This window comes from Labeo rohita, chromosome 1, assembly GCF_022985175.1.
Source record: "Labeo rohita strain BAU-BD-2019 chromosome 1, IGBB_LRoh.1.0, whole genome shotgun sequence".
NCBI lineage: Eukaryota > Metazoa > Chordata > Actinopteri > Cypriniformes > Cyprinidae > Labeo > Labeo rohita.
This window is the reverse complement of record NC_066869.1, coordinates 47,486,969-47,503,132: the sequence shown is the minus strand read 5'-3', so window position 1 is coordinate 47,503,132 and position 16,164 is coordinate 47,486,969. Positions and strand designations below refer to the sequence as shown.

Genomic DNA, 16,164 nt, shown 5'->3' with positions numbered 1-16,164 from the left:
AAATATTATGTTAAATAAATATACATTTAATTTCAGCAGTTGTTATGCATGTGTTTTTACTATCTTTACATTCGATATCATATGTGATATTGTATATATATTGGCTTTGTATCAGCCATTAGTTTTTTTGTCCTTTCTGGAGCTTGACAGCTAAGAACAAATCTCCTTTTTTGCATATACAGTTTGCAACTTCATAAACGTGAGTAAATAGACAGAATGTTAATTTGAGGGTGAATTATTCCTTAGATGCAATTAGATTGAATCAATTAGTTAGATTTTCCTCCCCAAAAGCGACATGAACATGCAGTCTCGGTCTTGGCCCGGGCCCAGTTGGATCTGCGCATCCATCTTGGCTTGGAGGGATAATTAAGCAGCGTTTGGTCTGAAAACTCATTCATTATGCAGTATGAAGCTGATGTGTTCATTAGATGGACTGGTGTTATTATTATTTTAAAGGCTAACCCGGCCGTGACAGCATTAGCAGCTTGAAGGTCTTTAATCATGTTTGTTGGTTTGGTTGGAGGTGGTCTGGCAAGCGCTCAAACGAGTCGGGAGCCCAAAGCGTCTGTCTTCGTCTTCCAGGACCTTTAATGTTTGCTTTGGCTCGTCTGAAGATCCTCTGTGTGTCGAGGTGGGACACGTCAGCGGGACGCGCTCCGTTATTAGTCTGGCAAAGCTGTTAATGACAGTCTAGATGAAGATAAAGCTAAATGTTCTCTCAGTCTGGCTCAGACTATCAGAGCCTTTTCTGCGAGATGAGTTTGGATTGAGACGTATGGAGTTGTTTGTTTAGTTCAGAGAAGTCATCAATGACTGTGTCTCTTTCACTCCTTAGTTCTTCTTCATCTCAGATATTAATAGGTACAGTATAGACTGATAATGCCATTATGAAATATGATATATTATCTGATAAAATGTTTATTTTTTTAAGTAAAATACTTGTATGAAATCATTAAAAGCTAGTTAATTTTTTTTTTTAGCTGTATTACAAATTATTTAATACAATCATGAAATCCTGGTTAATTTTGCATTTCAGAACATAACATGTTTTATGTAAATAATTAAAATAAATCATGAAAGGCTAGTTAATATTAATTATTATATAATCAAATAAAATTAAAAATTAAAAAAGTAAATATTTTCATAAAATAATAAAATACTAGTTATTTTTTATTATAATGTAATCAAATTAACTAATTGTTTTAAAAAATTCAGAAAGTTATGAAATGTTAGGTAATGTTGATATTTCAATATATAAGCAAATAAAAAAATATTGTATACTTTTCAACCTTTTTTTATTAAAAATAATTCAATAAAATCATGAAATTCTAGTTAATGTTAAATATGTTACAGTGTATAATAAAAAAACAAATAATTGTTTTATTTTCACAAAATATTTTGTTTTATTTTATTTTATTTTAATTCTCATTACATTCATATTGCTTTTTATTTTATTTTATTTTATAGTTCTCATTATATTCACTTTTTTTTTTACTTTAAAATGATAAAACATTAGTTAAGTCAGCTTAAATTTACCACATTTTGCTTTCTCGTGTGTATTTTATTTTATTTTTATTTTATGTTATAGTTCTCACTATATTCATTTTTTACTTTAAAATGATAAAAACATAAGTTAAATCAGCTTAAAATTAAGCACATTCCGCTCTAAATTCTCATTGTGTATTTTTTATTTTATTTTATTTTATTTTATTTTATAGTTCTCATTATATTCACTTTTTTGTTACTTTAAAATGATGAAACATAAGTTAAATCAGCTTAATATGAACCACATTTTGCTTTCTCATGTATTTTATTTTATTTAATTTTATTTTAAAACATAAGTTAAATCAGCTTAAAATTAAGCACATTTTACTCTAAATTCTCATGTGTATTTTGTTTTATTTTATTTTATTATTTTATTTTATGGCATTTAATTTTGTAAGTATTGTAAGTAAACATTACGATGCATGAATTCCGTGACAACTTGAGAGATCTGGGAAATAATGACATTTCTAGTTTGTGAGTATAATGAACTGCCCAAACATTTTTTTGTTTTGTTTTGTTTTTTGGCAGTGAATTCTGTGAATTTCAGTGGCGCAAATGAAGCATTGTAGTGATTTTGACCATGGGACGGCCCTGTATTATCCAGTTCCCTGTAGTGTGTTGTTTACTACTGAAGTATAGAGCAGATTGAGACAGAAACAACAGAACTTCTAGAACAATACAGGCTGGTTTGTGTTTTGTGCTCTTCTCATAGACAGAAACACGGTGTCCTGATCAGTTGCACAGGAAAGCAACAAGCCCTTTTATTGCTTGCTTTGTTTCTATTTATATTGCATCAGCCTTGTTCACACTAGAATCTAATTTTTTCCAAATCCCACTTTGCATAGCTGTGTCTAAACCATTAATGTATTCCGATTGGCTGCGTTTTTGTGGAGTTTCGATTTCACAAAAGACAGGCAAATGATTTGATGCTCCAAATACAGTGCTGTAGCTGAAAGTGGACAGTGAAAGAAAGTCATTCTGTCCAAATCCCTTGAGATTTTCCCTGACGTCTAATAATCATCTATATATGATCATGTCAAATTAAAATGCAAAATCACACAATCAAAAAAGAGAGATTATTTTTTCCTGTTGCAGTTGTTTTTTTTTTTTGTTTTTTTTGCATAAATATTTAATGTTTAATTGCATTTGAATGCATTGTGTTGTGTTGATGTGCTGAAAAATTAAGCACATTTTGATCCCAACTCTCATCTGTAGTGATTATTTTATTTTATTTTATTTTTAACTAAATTTAATTTAATTTACTTTTTTTTTTATTCTCTAATAGCTCTCATTACATTCACATTATTTTACTTTCAAATGATAAAATGTAACTTAAATTAGCTTAAGATTAAGCACATTTTGCTCCACATTCTTATGTGTAATGGATTATTTTATTTTATTTTATTTTATTTTATTTTATTTTATTTTATTTTATTTTATTTTATTTTATTTTATTTTATTTTATAATTTCCGTTATATTCACATTGTTGTTTTTTTTCTTCAAATTTTGTGGACAAATGTGCTTATTTTAATCTAAAAGGCTTTATTTTATTTTATTTTTCACATTTTGCTCCACATTCTCATGTGTGGTGTATATGGATACTTTTATATGGATTATTTTATTTTATTTTATAATTCTTATTACATTCACTTGTTTCAATTATTTTGCGGACAAATGTGCTTAATTTAATCTAAAATGCTTTATTTTATTGCTTTTCATTTTATTTTATTTATTTTATTTTACAATTCTTGTTACATTCACATTGTTTTTGTTTGTTTTTTCTTCCAGTTTTGTGGACAAATGTGCTTAATTTAATCTAAAAGGCTTTATTTTATTTTATTTTATTTTATAATAGCTCTCATTGTATTCACATTATTTTACTTTAAATGTAACTTAAATTAGTTTAAGATTAAGCACATTTTGCTCCACATTCTCATGTGTAGTGTATATGGATACCTTTATATGGATCCTTTTTTTTTTTCTTTTCTTTTATTTTATAATTCTCATTACATTCACTTCTTTCAATTTTGTGTAAAATGTGCTTAATTTAATCTAAAAGGCTTTATTTAATGTTAGTTCATATTATTTCACAGTGCAACTTGATTTTAATAATGCATTAGTAGCTAAATGCTGAACTTAACATTAACTAAGATTAATAAATACTGTGCTGTTTATTCTTAGTTAACTAATGTAGTTAACCAATGGACCTTGTAAAAGTGTTACCAATATTTTTGTGGAAAATGTGCTTAATTTAATCTTAAAAGGTGTTGTTGTATTTCATTTTATTTGATAAATAATGACATTATATTAGTTAAAAAATAAAGAAGGTAATAGTAGCCTTAATTTCCTTGAAGAAAAAATACAATTGCTCTTTCTAACAGGTTCATTGAGCTGTTAGAGCTTCATTCAGTAGCGAGACCGTATGAAGCAGATCAATGCTTCTGCTGGACTCCAGCTCGCTGCTTTCTCCTAATAATGCGGTAATGGAGCACCTGAGCAAGATTGTCTGATCTCTAAAGGTAGTTTAACACCTCAACATGCGCTCGAGTCCCAGGCTCGGATTAGCAGCGGCGGACGAGGCCGCACTCTCACGCCGCTTGTGAAGTCAGTGATGTGGAGCTGCTTTTGATGAGCACGTATCTGATGGCGGATCGATGGGCTGCAGAAGCGGCGGCGCTATCGAACGCGGCTCCCGCGACGTGCCAAAGCGGCCCGCGGTTGATTAGTCATGGAATTAGCAGAGAGCTCGGGTTTCCCCGTGTCGGCCCGCGACGGACGGCGAAAATCTCTTTGCGGTTCTTAAATGAGTGCGAGTGCTCTCTGGTTTTCGCTATCCCATCATTCTCTCCAGGGCCGCGGCGCTACATGATAAATGACTTATTGGGTGGCCGCTGACAAAAGTCTCCACACAGCAGCCAGGCAATAAACAACAATGATTATTGATTTTTCGATGCTCCTCGCCACAAAACAAAATGAACCGAAATGACGTGTGGTTTGTCGGGAACGGCTTCAGGTGCCGCCGGCGGTGTGGGCTATCAAAGCGAGCTGCACATCATCTCTGTCGGCTGTAAATTTCCGCGAGGTGCTGGAGGTGAACGCGCTGGCAGAGAGGCTCTCGACGGGCCACGGGACGCGCCATATGGCAGCGGCCATATGCGGGAGATCCCTGTGGCCAGGTAGACTAATGAATACCGTGGAGAGTTGCTCCAAGTTTTTTTGGCATGACTTTGTTCGCTGGGCATAATCACTTCCCATGGCTGGGTTTGCCGCAGTATGAAATCTCTATCCCGCTTTTCCTATACTTTTCACAGTTGTGTCAAATACCTGCCGTATTGTTCACGGAGGGTTTGCACACTTCATGACCAAATCAATTCACATGACATTTGCCACTTGTCCAGAAAAAATCCGCTATCCAATATAGATTTTTTTTTTTACTTTTATTTATGTATTCTTTTATATACTTTTATATACTTTTACTTTTATATATTCATTATATATTTAAATATATAACTTTTATTTTTTAAATATACTTTGGTATTATTTTGCTAATATTTATTATACTTTATATTTTTAATATTTAATGTTTTATTTTTAAATTAACTATTTTAGCTAAATATTTTTTAAACATATATATTATTTAAAAAACAATTGGTAATAGAGGTTTACATCTCTAATATGACTTTACCAGCTATAAACTAAATAAATAAACTTTATAAATCTTAATGAAAAATGGTGCAAAACATGATTGATTTGTCCAATCATATTCAAAGCATCACAGAAAACCAAATATTAAAGATCGCATGGCATCAAATGCAAGGCTGTTATTTGTTGAGCTTTAATTGTAGAAATTACCTTCACAAATTTGTTTGATTTTCATGATTTCCCAGGCCTTGTGCGGACTGATAAATCACTAGAATTGTTTGTTAATAAAATAGGGCCCATAGTTTGACTTTGGAGATGAAGATAAATATTTGCTGTTTAAACTAATGTTTGTTTTGCATTTGATACTAAAGATAAAGCCTTGTCTAAATGTCCAGCCACTGGGTGCATTTTGGTTTTAATTAAAGAGTTTGATTTACTGTACTGCTTTTTTGGCAATATTGGTTGTAGAAAATGAAATTCTTGCAATAAAAGCTTGTAATAAAATCTCCTTTATATCCCCCTTTATACATACATATCAGTAATTAGTTTATTTTACATACATTTGTTTTATTTACGATCTATTTTATTTTATTTTATTTTCAGGATAACTTTACATCATATTTAAAGCATCATAGAAAGCCTAAAAGATTGATCCATTGGCGCATTTGATCATAACACTGTATTGACGCAACCAGTTATTATATATTATATTATATTATATTACATTTATTTTTTTATTTTATTATTATTACTATTATTATTATTTTATTTTATTTTTTACTATTATTTTGAATTGTTTTCTAAAGTTCTATTTGCTAATAAAGTTTGAGTTGGGACTGTTTGACCAGAAAACTAAAATATATATGTATATATATATATTATGTATTAAATGTTTTTTTTTTTTTTTTTTTTTTTTTTTTTTTTTTTGCTTTTGATACTAAAGAAAAAGTCATTTCTAAATCTCCATCCACTGAATGCATTTTGGTTTTCATCAAACTGTGTAATTTATTGCTTTTTTGGCAACATTAGTTTATGCTGAAGTTGTAGAAACCAAAATTCTTGCAATAAAATCACCATAATATAAACCTTTTTCCACTTTTTCCAAACCTTTTTTATTTCAGTGTGAAAATACTTCTATCCCAATTTCAGAATGACTTTTTATGTAGAATTATGGAGTAAATAATTTATTTTACATTATTTTTTTACCACTGTTACCACTACTGAACAGTAATTGAATCGATTTGTCTAATATTATATATATATATATATGTATGTATGCATGTATGTATATAGTTTTATTTTATTTTATATTTAATTTTATTTAATGAGAAAGATTGATCTGTTGATGCATTGATCTGTTTGTTTGAACATCCCAACACTGTATTGACTCAACCAGTAATTCTAATATTATATTATATTATATTATATTATATTTTAGTGCATGATTTATTTATTTATAATTTTTTAAACATTATTTTGTAATGTTTTCTAAAGCTCTATTTGATAAAAAGTTTGAGTTTTGACTATTTGACCAAAAAATCAATGTAATTTGCATAAAAACCCTGTGTGCATGAAGCTACAGCCGTAGTTTGGCGTGAGTGTTGTTTCTCTGCTTGACTGTGGTCATAATGTAATAAAACATGAAAATCCTGTCTGCTCAGATAAACCTCACCGAGTGAGAAATCCAATTCAGAAGCCACATACGAGCAGAAAGCGGCAGGTAAAAGCGAGCCGTTCCCGCATAAAAACCCCGTCTGTGTTCGGATCCGCGGGGAGGTCTGAAGATGGAGAGCTACAACAGTTTGTCTTCTGTTTAGCAATATAATCCCGCCATCAATTACTTTCATTTACTCACTTTTAAGGAAAGCTAATTTGTCTTACACTACAATCAAACACTCATTATGTGAAATGTAATTACTGCCAGCTTGAGTCAAGATTCAATTGTAATGATAGCACTACAGATGCTTCCTTCTCCTCCAGTCCTTCCCAAAGCAAACAATAGGCACTTTTCTGCTCCTGCGTCGTCTTTTTGTTTGGCTTTGTTTTCTCAGAGCTTATTTAACTTTGCACCACATCATTGTACTTTCAAAGTGATGGCCGTATCTCTAATTCGGCTCATTGGCTCCACTTGAAGGCCTCTGCGTTGATGAATTGCACAGTTTATGAAATTAGGCAGATTGTGGGGAAACTGGCAGCGTGCATGTTGAAGTGAGGCAAGACGCTGACTTTTAATGGACGACAGGCGGTCGCTGGGATCCAAAAACAGGCCTGATCTCAGATCTGGATCTCATCTGCATTATACGCATGCATTACACTATATCTTGGCTTCAATATTAGATCAATTTTATATTAATCAGCTCACAGAACAATTGTATCTCATCCTTCAGTAATTGCTATAAGAGAAATTCAAGCTTATTTCATTTCTGCTCCAGAACATCATCTTTTTTTTTTTTTCTAGTTAAAAAAAAAAGTGGGACAAGACAAAATTATTCTCTGTGCTAATCACCATTATGCCATGAATGCTGTTGGCTGTTGATAAAGGTTAATTACTGAACCTGTGACATTTCTTTTTAAGTTTGCAAGTAATTTTACCACTTCTTTCTTTTACTACTTTTCTTTCTACATTACATTAATTTGAAATAAGTTGCATTATAAAATAATTTGCATTATATATTATATTATATTATATTATATTATATTATGTTATGAATGAATAATGTTGTTAAAGGTCACCTGGGCCCTTTCTTTTAAAGTTTGCATGTAATTTCACACTTTCACTTCTTTCTTTTAATAGTATATTATATTGCAGTGTTACATTGCATTATTTTTTAATATAATATAATATAATATAATATAATATAATATAATATAATAATGGCATGAATGATGGGACATTTTAAAGTATGCAAGTAATTTTAGACTAAATTTTGTTTTTTCTTTCACTTTTTACTATATTATATTATATTATATTATATTATATTATATTATATTATACCATATTATATTATAATGTTGGTAAAGGTCACCTGGGCCCTTTCTTTTAAAGTTTGCATGTAATTTCACACCTTTACTTCTTTCTTTCGATAGTATATTATATTGCAATTCATTATAATATAATATAATATAATATAATAATATAGTTTTTCCTTTTACTTTTTTTACTAATGTTATATCATATTATATTATATTTATATATTATATTTTTAATTTTATGTATTCATTTTTATTTTATTTTATTTTATTTTTTTGTATTTTATTTTTAGTTTATATTGTTATTTATTTAATTATTTATGCAGATAGTAAACTTAGGCTAAAGTTGTGGAAAACAAGATTCAATATAAGTTTTTTTTGGCACACAGCCACATCCTCAGGATGATTTACTACTGTTTTTTATTGAATTACTGGAAGTACAGTGAGTTTATCTGAACTCGGGAAGTTTAACCAAGGTTGTTACCTTAAATTACTTTAACTTACACAAAACTTGCACTGTGGAAGTTAAAATTACTAAGACCTTACTTTGTCCAAAAAAAAAAAAACTACTGAAATCTGATGCAGTGTTTAGTATTAGCGCGAATCTCGGAGGAACCACTCAATAGCTGTATTCACTTCTTTATAAATTTAATTTTGCATTTATTATTTACTAAAGTTTTACAGTATCACTTCTGCAAATGAACGGAGATGCTTTTCTAAAGAAGAAATCAAACTTTGGGTTATATTTACTACCCGGCGTGATTGGTCCGTGGAGATATTGGCCCATCAAAGAGATGCAAATTCAAACGATGCCCAGTGGAGGAAGAAGCTTGAAATCGTTTTATGAAGCAAGCATTGCCGTAGAAATGTCTATTAACTCTATCATTTCTATAATGATGCAACAGAGAGTAAGCATCAAAACAGCCGACTCCTGAGGAATAGAAAATAATGAGAAAAGAAATAAGCAGGCTGTTTGAATATGATCGTGCATGTTGCTTTTTTAATTTGAAGTTATCCTCAGGGTGTGGAGAATTTCTTTTAATATGAGTTTTGGATTATTGATCACATTTTAAAAAATGTAATTAGTAAAACTAAATACTACAAACTAATTTCATGTCTGCATCTCATTATGTGCTTGCCAAGTCAGACGTCTCTATGAAGTTTTGGTCTCTGTCCTCCACTCCGTGATGGAGAAGTTTTACACAAGACTTTAATGCTTGACTTAAGGGGTTTGTTTATCTTCATAACTCAAAGTATGAGGAATAATAATGCAGTATATACATTTGTGCATGTTCACAACAGCCATGAGGTTTATTTGAAATGTTCATGTACTAATAAATAAAAGATTGCATGCTGTTACATGTATCTGCGGTTGTGTACACCTTGATTTTTCAAGCATTCTCTCTGTTAGCAAACAATCTCTTGCATTTCAGCTGATGTCAAACTCTGTTTTAGCTACTTAGTTGGTTAGTAAGCTGATTTAGTTGGGTTTGAGTTGTGAGTGTGAAAATAATACGGCAGATTCTCTTCATTAGCTAACATGACAGTACTGTACCGCAGCAAGCAGTTAATCTTGCTGTCAGACTCTTCGTCAGGTTAGATGTTGAATCTTTTGATGCAGAGAGCGTATTCAAGTGCCGACGAGCATCATTTGTGCTGTATAAACTGATGTTTTCTTGCCTTTGGTACTGAAGATAAAGTCATTTCTAAATCTCCAGTCACTGAATGCATTTGGGTTTTCTGTAAACTGTTTGATTCACTGCTTATTTTTTGGCAACATTTTGTTATTTATTTATTTTTGTTGACAGCACAGATGGGGTTGTGTGTGCATCGGCAGAAGCCTTTTTTAATAAATGTAATCCCTCTTGTAATCACCATATTTTAAATGCATGTTTAATCTGATTAGTGTTATTTTGATATGCATATGTCTACTGCAGCGCTTCCTAATCCTGGTGATTGTTAGCACAAATCCAGAAAGTGTGATATGAGGCTTTGCTGCTGCAATATACAGTACTTGGAAATCTGAATTAAGTGTGAAGTAAAAGATGAACTATTTATTAATATTTTTTTTGCTTATGCAACCAATTTTATCTATGAAATGTGAATTAAAATGTGTATCTTGAATGCATTGCAAGTCGTTTTAGATAAATGCACCTGCCAAATGCGTGAATTGTAAAATGGAATTTATTTTGAAGTGAAACATGATAAAAAGTAAGCTTTAAAATTTATTTTATTTTATCACAGTAGATTCATACCTGCATTCAGAAAGTGCAAAATTAAATGGTATGCATAAATATTTTAAAATGCACTATTTATTAATATATATATATTTTTTTTTAGATAGATTAACAGCGTTCAGTGTGCATTTGCAACCAGTTTTATTTCTGTATAAAATGCATACAATAAAATATAATCTTGAATGCAATGCAAGTCGCTTGCTTTAGATAATGGAATTGGAATGGAATGCAAAATGGAATTTATTTTCAAGTAAAACATGATAATTAGTAAAAAAAAAAAAAAGTAAGCTTTAGATGCATTTTTTTTTTTGGAAAAAAAAAATGATACTTTTTTCAGCAAGGAAGCATTAAACTGATCAAAAGTGACAGTAAAGAAGTATAATTTTACAGAAGTCTTCTTTTTCAAATAAATGTTGTTCTTTTGAACTTTGTATTTGTCAGTGAATCCTGAAAAATAAAATGCATATCACAGTTTCCACAAAATATTCAGCAGCGCAATGTTTCTCGAGCAGCAAATCAGCATATTAGAATGATTTCTGAAGGATCATGTGACACTGAAGACTGGAGTAATGATGCTAAAAATTCAGCTTTGATCACAGAAATAAATTAAAGTTTACAATTTATTCACATAGAAAATTTTAAATTGTAATATTATTTCACAATTTAACAATTTTTACTGTATTTTTAATCAAATAAATACAGCCTGAAGACAGAATCAATAAATACAATAAAATCTTACCAACCCCAAACTTGGAATCAATGGTGTAAATATTATAACAAATTATTTGAATTTATTTTGTTTGTTTAATATTTATCAATCAGTTGGAAAACACGACTTTGCTTGATCATTCCTGTGTACAAACTCTGATATTTCTGACTCTAGTTGTATGGTGGGGAAGGACAGATCTTGTTGTCTGTCTGTGGTAAATGGACGTCGTCTCAGCATCTCTCACTGGCATTTGAACACCTCGAGCTTCTCATAGTCAGCATTTCCAGCTAATTACGATGCTGCGCTTCAATCACGCTCCGTGCTCGAGGTTCCAGAGATAACGATCCATAACGATCCGCCACATCTGTGCCGAGATAGAGAGAAAATGACCGTGAATGAATAACTCTACGTCTTGGATCGATTCGCGAAAACCTCGTGCTTATTGTGACCTCACCTCAGCGTGCTAAGAAACACGTTGGGTTGAAGCCAGTGTGGCGCGTGTTGAGAAATGACAGGCTTTTCTTCAGTTATTTTGCCCTCATGAATTACTTACATCTTTCTGAGATGAAATGTGTGGGCTGCGTCTGTCATTATCTGTGACGGGCTCATCTGACACCAACCAGCTGTTGGCCTACTGTAAGACGAGCGATGAATCTGCAACAGAGCATCTGATGAGTTGAGAAACAGTATTGTGCTGTAGAATTCAGCTGACCGGAGATTTCTTTGCTCAGGAATTCTTATGTACTGTATGTTTTCGTTTAAATATCGACTTGTCTTAGATGTGTCTACTAAAATATCTTTGAAGAAATAGACCCACATTAGTTCATAGTTGTCATACAGTAATAGTACAAAGCTATAAAATGATCAGATCATTTGATCTGAATTAAAAGAGTTGATATTGAGATCTCTGAATGTTTGGAGATTTTCTGGAAAACCTCTTGAGATCTTTGAACTTAAAATTTCAAGTTGACTAAACTTAAAATTTTAAGTCAGTGGGCTAACAAATTACTTTAAGTTGAAACAACTTTTTGGAAGAATATTTTTCAGTGTGGAGTCTTTTTCTTAGGAGAAACATATGAAAAACATGAAACTTTAACAGAATCTTCAGAATTTCATCTGAAATTCACTCTCATTGCTCTCTAGAAGAAACTAAGATATTAAGATATTAAAAACTGAGATGTTAAAGCTTTTGAACAATATTGTGACAAGAAATGGATGCTTTTATTCAGCAAGGATGCTTTGAATTGATCAGTGAAAATAAAGACATTTATAATTTTACAAAATATTTCTTAGTTCTTTTGAATTTTCAAAGAATCCTGAAAAACAAAATGTATCATGTTTCTATAAACATGAAGCAGCTCAACTGTTTTCATCATTGATAATAATCAGAAATGCTTCTTGAGCAGCAAATCAGCATATTAGAATGATTTCTGAAGGGTCATGTGACACTAAGGACTGCAGTAATGATGCTGAAAATTCAGCTTTGATCACAGATATAAATTACATTTGACAATATATTCAAATAGAAAACAGCTATTTTAAATTGTAATAATATTTCAGAATTTGTACAGTTTTTACTTTATTTCTTATCATATAAATGCAGCCTTGGTGAGCAGAAGAAACTTCTCTCTTTCTTTCTTTTTTTTTCGGTAAGAAAACGTACCTAACATTGGTATCATCTATCACCGTTTTGTTGACATGCACTAAGAGTAAAGCTATAAAATCAATTTGTTCCCCATTTAATGTCATTGTCATTGGAGAAACATTTGAGGTATCTCGTTTGTGATTTTACTTTTGCACAGACAAAAAGCTTTGAATAAAGACATTTATAATTTTACTACATTTTTCTCTTTCAAATAAATGCTGTTCTTTTGAACTTTTTATTCATCAAAGAATCCTAAAAAACAAAAGGTATCATGGTTTCTATAAAAATATGAAGCAGCTCAACTGTTTTCATCATTAAAAAAAAATCAGAAATGCTTCTTGTTCAGCATATCAGAATGATTTCTGTAGGATCATGTGACACTGAGGACTGGAGTAATGATGCTGAAAATTCAGTTTTGATCGCAGAAATAAATTACATTTGACAATATATTCACATAGAAAACAGTTATTTTAAATTGTAATACTATTTCAGAATTTTTACTGTTTTTAATCAAATATATGCATCCTCAGTGAGAAGAAGAGACTTCTTTCTTTCTTCTTCTTTTTTTTTTTTTTTTGGTGTCATCTTCACCTTGAATTTGGATTTGCAGTTATGTAAAGTACTTGTATAGTCTGTCTTAGGTTATGTGTATGTATAGTTAGATTATCGCTTTCAGTAAGTTAGCTATGTATAGGTTTAAAACAGAATTTCTGTGTCTAGTTATGTATGTTTATTTATGTAGCACCGTGGTCCTCCGAGACACGACATTTCGTTCCACTGTATGCCCACACATGTAGCGGAATGACAGTAAAGCTCGACTTGACTTGATTAAAATACTTTGGTTGACATGCACTAAGAGTAAAGTTATAAAATGAATTCGTTCCTCATTTAATATCATTGTCATGTCGTTTGTGATTTTACTTTTGCACGGGCAGAAAGCTTTAAGCATAAAAGCTTCAAATATCCTTGACCAAGCAATTCAAAACACTGAAAGCGTGCATGTTTGACGAAACTCAAATGTGATTGAACTTTAATATGAAAAAGTTTCAACAATGAATCTTGAGGCTTCTAATGTCTGTTTCTTATTATTCCCGTCAAAGACGTGTTGAGATACAGCCCTGTTCGTAAATTGCACAATTTCTCGCTCATTACAATAAAACGAGAATATGCAATCAGAAATTAAATCGCACGCTGACTTCAAAAATATTCTCTCTGCAGAAGTCAATACATACTCAAAAATAACCACTAGTATCTGCCTGCTCAGTATATAATAGTCTGATATTAGTTTTCAAATCAACTGGCTGAATGAGATTTTTTTTTTTCCCCTCACACACTGTTTGGCAGTCATGTCATTACCAACACACTCTTGTTTATCGCTTTTGCTCACCAGGAGCTGCTAATGATTCCTCGCCAAAGTTTGAGGTGATTTTAAATGTATCATTAGCCCATAGTTTGGCATTTCCTCCATACGTTATGTTGTCCCTCGATCCACACGTGCCAGAAGCACTTTGGCTTTGGCTCGGGAGCCGATGCAGTGGTGCTCTGCCTGACAGCATGTTTCATCCAGCAGGTGTTGGGCGATTTTTTTCAGCGAAGTTGCGATGGGAAGGGCGGTTTAATGCTGAGGTGGACAGATGGTGGAGACGGACAGGTGCAAACGCGAACTGGACAGAATGGCTGGAGGGATGCCATTTACACTGTAAAAATGTAATTTGGATGCTGTGGCGTTGGGAACACAGCTAAAAAACAGTTGGACTAGTTTAACCTCTCCCATTTTGGTCTTTTAACTGTGGTTTTGCACTACGGGTTGCTAGACTTTTTCTTTTTGTGCTCCAAAACATAATATGGGACCTATTAGACCACAAAACCAGTCGCACAAGTATATTTGTAGCAACAGCCAGCAATATATTGTATGAGTCAAAATTATAGATTTTTCTTTTATATCAAAAATCATTAGGATATTAAGTAAAGTTCATGTACTATGAATATATTTAGTAAATTTCCTACCATAAATATGTCAAAACTTAAATTTTGATTAGTGATATGCATTGATAAGAACTTCATTTGGACAACTTTAAAGGTGATTTGCACCCATATATATATATATATATTTGCTTGATTTTACTTTAGTATTTTGATATATAAAAAGGTGCATTTTTATGATCTGTTTTTATATTTTTCCCTTTTTTTGTACTTCCTTTGTGAAAAGCTTTTAAGGGCACTACATAAGTGCATTAAATGTATTATAAAGTGTATTATTATTATTATTATTATTATCATTATTAAAATATCTTATAATGTAATTAATATATATAGTGCTGTCAAACGATTAATCGCAATTAATTGCATCCAAAATAAAAGTTTTTGTTTACATAATATGTGTCTGTTCATTATATATAAATGCACACGCATGCATGTTTATATATATATTTTTAATTATGTTTATATATTAAAAATATTTATATATAATTTCAATTATATGAATATAAATATATTCGTGAAAACATATGTAAATATATTCAAAATATAAACTGTGTGTGTATTTATATATGCATAATAAATATACACAGTATACATGCATATATTATGTAAACAAAAACTTTTATTTTGCATGCGATTAATCATGATTAATCTTTTGACAGCACTATATATATTATTTCTTGGCACTTTACAAAAAAATAATGATTATTGTTATTATTAATATTATTATTATTATCTAAAATATAGTTCTGGTTTGTCACAAATGTCACATAAATGCTATATGTGTACAATTTTAAATACTAATTTTATCTGGAAAACAAGAAAAAGAGAAATATATGTATGTAAAATCTGAACAAACAAACAGATATACAAATAAAAAAAATATCATTGCTTACAAAATATTAAATATGACGTTTGGTCAGGAAATTCACAGCAGGATTTTTAGACATTGTTTATGATATTTGTTGATATTTTATGCATTTTAAAAGGTGTGCAATGTCATTTGCTGTCATTAAAAAGCTTTTAAGCTGAAGATTCAGTTTTTTTCTTCAGAAGCACAAATGCGTATGATATGCAATTAATGCAAACACTGAGTATCAGTATTGTAATCAAGTACATTTTTTTGTTTTTGAAAATGTTTCACTCAGATGTGAATTGCTTTTTCATGCTGACTTGAACCTGGTTTCGACTTTTTCTCCGCAGGGAGACTACATAAAATATCACATTGAACATATTATAATGTAATGTAGCCTGTCAAGCATGAAATGTTAAAAATAGAAGGGAAATACTTTTTTCATACTGACACTGACAAGTTTTCTACTTGCTCACCTGAGTGCAAAACACGTGCCTGGAGGAAGTTTGAGGACGGCTCTCAAACATCCATCTGTCGCTTTGACGTAATTAAAGATGTCACATCTAGCGGCGACATGCACCG

At 31.1% G+C, this 16,164-nt stretch overlaps 1 protein-coding gene across 3 annotated transcripts in view; it reads left to right on the top strand.

Moving 5' to 3' along the window:
- gpc6a (glypican 6a) overlaps positions 1-16,164 on the top strand; it is a 265,587-nt gene that overhangs the window by 38,817 nt on the left and 210,606 nt on the right. The window lies entirely within an intron of this gene.